The sequence below is a fragment of the Panthera leo genome, chromosome A3 (genome assembly GCF_018350215.1).
Source record: "Panthera leo isolate Ple1 chromosome A3, P.leo_Ple1_pat1.1, whole genome shotgun sequence".
Classification (NCBI taxonomy): domain Eukaryota; kingdom Metazoa; phylum Chordata; class Mammalia; order Carnivora; family Felidae; genus Panthera; species Panthera leo.
Window position 1 is genome coordinate 118,150,606 of NC_056681.1, and position 7,008 is coordinate 118,157,613.

The following is a 7,008-nucleotide window of genomic DNA, read 5'->3' on the forward strand; positions in this document are numbered from 1 at the left end:
ACTGCACTCCCCACCCCACCCCCCCACCCCCTCCCCCTGGCTGGGTGAGTCTCGGCTGGCCTGCTGGCCTGCCTCAGTCAGGCACGGGAGGCTGGGCTGAGGTGAAGGGCTGGCAGTCCATCACACTCGAGGATGCCCCAGCTGCTCTCCATGCTTTGCTAGTTCCTGATACTTTCTCATTTTACGTCTCATTGGTTACAGGCCCCAAGCGACACGATGGGGGTGGGGAAGAGTGAGGAAATGAAGGGTGGGGAAAATGAGGACTAGATTTTCACCCTATGACCAGCCTTGAGCTCAGCCCCACTATATATCACAATGCTGGGTTCCTTTGTAGGGGAGGGAACACAGTGTTCAGGGTGGAATGAGATTTCACAAAGGATGTGGCCCACCTCTGCCCCACACCCTGGCGAGATGAGGAAGTGGAAGCTGAGGCTTAGAGAGGGAAAAGAACTTCCTCAAGGTCACCCAGCAAGTGACAGGGGCAGGAGCAGAACCAGGGTTCTCACTCCCACTCAGGCCTCTTTGAAGCTCTTGCCCAGTGGAGTTTCTCAGCAAACCTTTGCTCAGTTTCTTTTTCAGCAACCTGCTGCCACCAGCATGGCAGATCCTGGGGCTCTGGACTCAGGCTTCTTGGTTCTGCCTCAGCTTCTATTAATACACTGGTCCTGCTAACCTCTCTGTGTTCCTGCCTTTGTAATTATAAAAAGAGTAATTACATGGTAGTGTGGATGTGAAGGTTCCTGGTATATAAAGGGCCTGTAGGAATAGTTGTTCTTGGATGGTATCCAGGATGCAGGGGTGAGAGAGATTTCAGGGGAACAGGGTGGCCCAGCACCCTAATAGCAGGGATAGGAGCCAACATTTACTGAGCTTACACTGGTGCAAGGCACCATAGACCGCTTTACCTCCACTTTACCGATGGAGAAACAGGTGTACCTGCCCGGGGTCCTGCAGCTAATAACTGTCCGGGTTGAGATGCAAATTCCGTTCTGGCTGCTCTAAATCTCCAGCCCTTTTACGCACCACCCTCCCTTTCCATCCATCTCCCAGCTTCAGGCTTTGCTCAGTCAGGGTCATGGAAGGACAGAAGGATCAGGGGCATTCTCCCTCATTCATACAGCACTCTCCAGGGAGTCTTGGAAACCCTTATCTGCAAGAGCTGCCCGCATCCCCCCCATTATCTGCCCAACCCACCTCCACTTGCTTATCCAGAACGTCCTTTCCTCTTGGTGTCCTTCCCTGATGATAAAATATGTGGTGGAGGGAGAGGTGAGGAGAAAGGGCTTGCCGGGGAGGCACGAGCAAGAGCAGGGCTGGGGAAGGGCCCATCTATCAGTCCAGCCCTGGCAGCACTTTACACAGCTGGTTAACCAGGGGATGGGAGGGGAGACGGCCGCCTGTGAGGTAGACAGGGACCAGAAAAAGATGGGGTGGACAGGGGGGAGAGAGGGACAGGCTGGGATGCTGGAAGTGCCATTGTCAGAGCGTTCGAGAGAGAGAGAGAGAGAGAGAGAGAGAGAGAGGGAGAGAGAGAGAGAGAGAGAGAGAGAGAGATGAGACCCAGCAGTCAGAAGGAGAAGCCAGAATGGGGGTGTGTGGATGTGGGGAGGGGGCGTGGGAACATCCGGGCATATGGGGAGGCCCCGCCCCCTCACTGTGGGGCTCACCTGGGGCCCTCTGGGCGGGGTGGGGCTGAACCTCTCTGTCCAAGGGGAAGGCCTGACGACCCAGCGGACCGGGGGAACTGCTTGTCTCGGGCCGGGAGGAAGCACTGGGTGATAAATTGGTATCTTCCTCCCTCTGGTGACCCTGCCGTCTTTTCAGGAACTTCAGTGAGCTGGGAGCCCACCCCGGCCGCCTTTAGCCAGACCATCAGAGGGAGAGCAGCGCCCCCCTGCGGCCCACGCTATGATAGCAGCAGAGGCGACCAGACCAGAAGGCTCTGGAGGGAATCTCAGAATCAAGGCTAGATGGGAAGAGCCCTCACCCTCTTCAGGGCAAATTCCCCCACCCCTGTGGAGAGCTGCAGTTAGGGAGTTTCCTTTGTACTTGAAGGACTCTTTATCCCCAACTCTGGGAGTGCCCAGGACCTCGCAGTCCCTGATCTGAGCACCAGAGCCATCCCATCACCACTAGATCAATACCTTACAAGGGGTGCTGGGCAGTGGGGCAGAGTCTGAGGTGATCACGAATGGTCCTACGAAGTGGGCCCTGTTGCTCCGTCTAGTGAGAGAAAGTGGGCGGGGAGAATGCCCAGGAAGAATAGGCCCAGGGTGGCCAGACCTGTGCCTCTCTCCTTCAGTCCCCACTCCCTGCCCTCTCTCTGCCCCAGCCTCCCTCACCTGCTCTCTGGCTACAGCATCCTGAAGCCCCAGGAAGCAGCTCCCACTGGGCCTGGAGAAGCTCACTCATAGAACAGGTCCCCTTGTGTCAGAGCTGACCCTCTGCACTAGTCACCAGTATAGAGGCCCTGGTGGCCACTCTGGGAAGGGCACATCCCATGGCCGCTCATGGGCTATTCCCCTCCTCCCCTCCTGCACCAGATCTTCCACTCCCTGGGGAAGACTCTCTGGTCAATTCCTAAGTGGGTGCCTCAGGAGGGAGAGAAGGAAAGTGCAGCCAGCAATGTCCTCTCTCACCTTAGCTTAGCACTCTATGTAGGTTCCTTTTCCATTCTTAAAAGGAAACATACAAGCTTCCCAGAATAGAACAGAAGAGGCCGGCATGGGGGTCTCCAGGTGCATCCCTTCTGAGTTTTTCTCTCCAATCTGGTGCTATGCCCATGGCACCTGGTTCCCAGGGCTTACTGCCTGACATCTTCTCTGACCCAAACAGTCTGAACATTCAATTCCAGTCTCTTGTTCTCTTTGGCTCAACTAAGACACACTATAAATTTTAAAAGGACTGGAGCCAGAAGCCTAAGGAGAAACCAATGGAACCAAACCCAGGAACTAAAAGACAGCTAAAGCTTACCAAAATAAGCAGGTTTCGGGCCCTACAATAGCAAACTTGCTTTCCCTGGCCCGGAGATCGCCTCCCTGTTCTCCTCCATCCTGCCCACCTGCTGCACCAGAGCAGGGTTCAGATCAGGACTCGGTCACATGGAACTTCTGGGAAGCACAGTGATGGGGTGAGATTGCTTGGTAAATCGCACACCCCCCGGAGGGAAGAAGGCACTGGCTTTCCTTACCTTTGCCTGGCACTTAGTAGATACTCAGCAATAGGTGTTGGTGGAGTGGATGGATGGAAAGATGGTAAACAAATGGACACGGGGTCACACAAAGCCTATAAACTGCCATCTTAATTCCCTAGGCTCCTGCCCACGAGCCAATGAGCCTTACAAGCGGACTCTCCAGGGTAAATCTGCACCAGCATTTGGTGGTAACTAATCAGATGCCTCCCAAAGAGGAAGTAATTGATATTTCCAGAGTCCTCCATGGTGGGTGACATGCCTGTCTCTGGTCCTGCCCTGCTCATTGCTTCCCCAACCCTACTACAAGCTCATGATGTCTATCTTTCCATTGAGCCCCACTCGGTGACCCTTTTATTACCCTCCTGAGGATTCATCACAGCTTTTCCAGCTTTTTCTGGACCTTTCAGGTCCTAATGCCACACCCATCTTTCCTTACCTCTTGGCAAATGACCTCAGCTTCCAGACTAGTCCCTCATTAAGCCCATGACATGTAGTGTCCACCTTACAGCCACAAAACATCAGAGTAACTACTGTGACCAGGTCCCTGCCCCATTGACCTACTGCAGGATCTGATCTGCTGACATCTCGCCCCACACCTCACACACCTGCAACCCTGGGACTCTGAGGGCTTTCTTCAGAGTTCTTCTCCACACTTTCTAAGATTCTGCTCATTTCTCCTTGCTCTCATTCTCTTGGTGAACTAATACAGAGATACATATTTGAAGAGCTTCGATTACCTTTCTGTTAATGATTCAGTCAACAAATATTTTAAAAAAAAATTTTTTTTTAACGTTTATTTATTTTTGGGACAGAGAGAGACAGAGCATGAACAGGGGAGGGGCAGAGAGAGAGGGAGACACAGAATCTGAAACAGGCTCCATGCTCTGAGCCATCAGCCCAGAGCCCGACACGGGGCTCGAACTCACAGACTGTAAGATCGTGACCTGAGCTGAAGTCGGACGCTTAACCGACTGAGCCACCCAGGCGCCCCCAGTCAACAAATATTTATTGAGCCCCTGTTATGGACTCAATACTCTTCTTGGTGCTTGGGATATATTAATGAGTAAGGTCGTTATGTAAGCACATATTTACCCCAACTTGCACGTTGCCCCAACTTCCCAGCTTCAGTATCTATACATCTCCATATATGTCCCACAGCAGCTAAAAAGTATCATGCCCAAACAGAATTCATCCTTCCCTACCCCACATTGGCTCTCTGATCTACATCAGCCCTCATTCTCCCAGTCTCGAGGTCCCATGCCATGGAGTCATTTTCTAGTCTTTCCTATCCTTAGTATTTTCGTATTTTCTAACACTCAGACCCTTTTCACCCGTCATTTGCTTTTAGTGCAATAGCCTTCTAATTGGTTTCCCCGACGGTGGACTCTTCCCGATGCTGTTGCCAGGTTAGTCTTCCTGTGCACTCCCTTATCCTAGCAGTCATTGCACCACATCTCCTCCAGCCAGTGTCCACCCCCCCCCCCACCCCCCGCCACTGTCTATGGGATATCGTTACACAATTACAGACACCTACAATGTTACCCTGGGAATTCCCAACTCCACGCTTTCAACTGAAGCCCAAAGCTGCACCGACTTGCCATGGTTGTAGCTCAATCCTAACAGGTAGGAATAGGATGAAAGTGGCAAAGCTCCAAGACCTATTTTGAGATTTTCTTCTTCACTAGGGTAGACAGTGAAGAGTTGGGGAAAGTGACTTTGCAATGATAATGAGTGAACACATTAGGTCAGGCCTTTTTTTTTACAGCACAGTATATTTAAAGGGTTCATCCAAAAGTAAAAGTGAAAAAAAACTGTTAATATTTGTAAAGTGCTGGAACAGTGCTTGGCACATAATTAGAGCTATGTTAACTTAAAAAAAAAAAAAAAAAAAAAAAAAAGATCAAATTGCTTAAGTATCTCAGGAGCCTGGAAAACTTTTTAACTTTTTATAGTTAATGATAATCACATGGGACATACGAAGTTTCTCAGTGGATGTGGAACAGCCTTAGATATATTTTGTTTAAAGGACTGCTTTTATTCTTTGCTGATAGCTTCATTTATTGCCCAATGTACCAAGATCTTTCTGGTTGTAGGGAAAAGAGGTTTATTCAACTTGGAGCCGTGTTATGATCAGGAGAGTCAAGGAAAGGAACAGAGCGGGAACACCTCCCACCACTTAGCAACTGAGTAGAACGTGTATGCTGCTTGGCAGCAAAACCTGCTTCTCCTTGAGGACGAGGCTCCGAGACGGAGTTCTATGGGAATCTGTGTGTGGCAGATTCCCAGGTACTTGGGAAAATAATCTCTTGACGTGTCTGAATAGCCTAAGAAGGGTAACCGGAGCTCTAGGAAGGAGCAGCATTCTCCAAATGATATTCTTTTCCAACCAACAAAGTCCTCTAGGCACCAGAGGGAGAACTGGTCAGGGTCAGGGTTTGGGAAGCCTGGAAGGATTAACATTAGCAGGGCGAGAGGTCTCAGCACTCCAGGAGCAGATAGAGTCATACCTAGTTCCACCCTCCAACAGCGCCTGTGGTTACGAATTCCTGTTTCTGTTGGAAAGCACACCCAGACCTCTCGGTCTGGTCTGTCACCCTCATCCCTAACAGTATGAAGCAGGTGTTCCCTGTGGGGTCCGGGTGTAGCCCTTCACTGTGCCGCAGACACAGAATTGCCACTCCTATGTTCAAGCGGTGCTGGCAGTAGGATTCTCTTCCCACCCTACCTGCCCTTTCCTCGGGCAACAGCCCCAAACCCCACTCCATGGACAGAAGTCCAGGTTTGTGCTGATCTCTCTTCTGAAAACTGGCTCCCATCTTAGACTTCTTTCCTTGTTTAGATTTGAGTGGCTTGTCTCTCACACTGGTTTTGGATGCCCTTAACGCGTGAAATTCCTTTTCCTTCTTGCTAGAGGAGAGATGGGTTTGGAGTTAAGTGGTCCTATATATGAATCTTAGCTACGTGACTTTGAGTAAGCCACCCAGGGACCTTTCAGAGTTCCTACATCTGTAAAACAGTTAGAAAGTTGGTGTGAGATTACATGAGAATATGCGAAATTCTATGCTCACACTGTTTTCAGAAAATGAGTGCCTTTCTCACTTTCCCATCTCTGTGACGTGCTAATAGCTGTGTGTGAAGTAGGTTCCTCTTGAATGATGCAAATGCAGTTTAGACCATCATGTGCCGGCATGCGGCAGTCCGACCTGTGGTAGTCATTGGATGCCTTACTGGCTAAGAAGCCTCAAAACTGAGGGTGAGAATTCTCGTTTGTTCTTGTACTCTCACTGCACATGGTACTTTGTACGCAGGGGGTGGAGTCTCCTGGATCAAGAAATTTCTTGAATGCTGCTAACGTGCATGGAATGGAATGGAACAGCTCACGTACTTTGTATGATCCACAGAAGCCCTGAACCGCAAACACACAGGAGCTACTCCACCTCGGTCCCCAATCCCACAGTCTCTAAGCCAAGTGCTCTTCAGCCTCCATAGCGTCTGCCTGTGTCCCTTGTCCAGTCTGGAACGTCCAGCGTCAGCCAGAGGCTCCCAGGGATAGTAGGTGGGAGGGGCTCCTAACAGTGATGGGAGCTGAACTCCAAGGCCAGGTTTTGAGGACGCAATGGCCACCCCAGCCTCTGAAGGAGAGAACTAACCAGACAGAAGAGAGAAGAGTGAAGGCCTCACCAGAGGACCCAGCTGTTTGGCATTCCTTTTCCCATAACTCAGAACTCTGAGTGCAACTTAATTGAGGAAGGACACTGGACACCCATCAGTGCAGCACTCAGCACCAACAGAATAGCACACCCCTGCCCAGAACC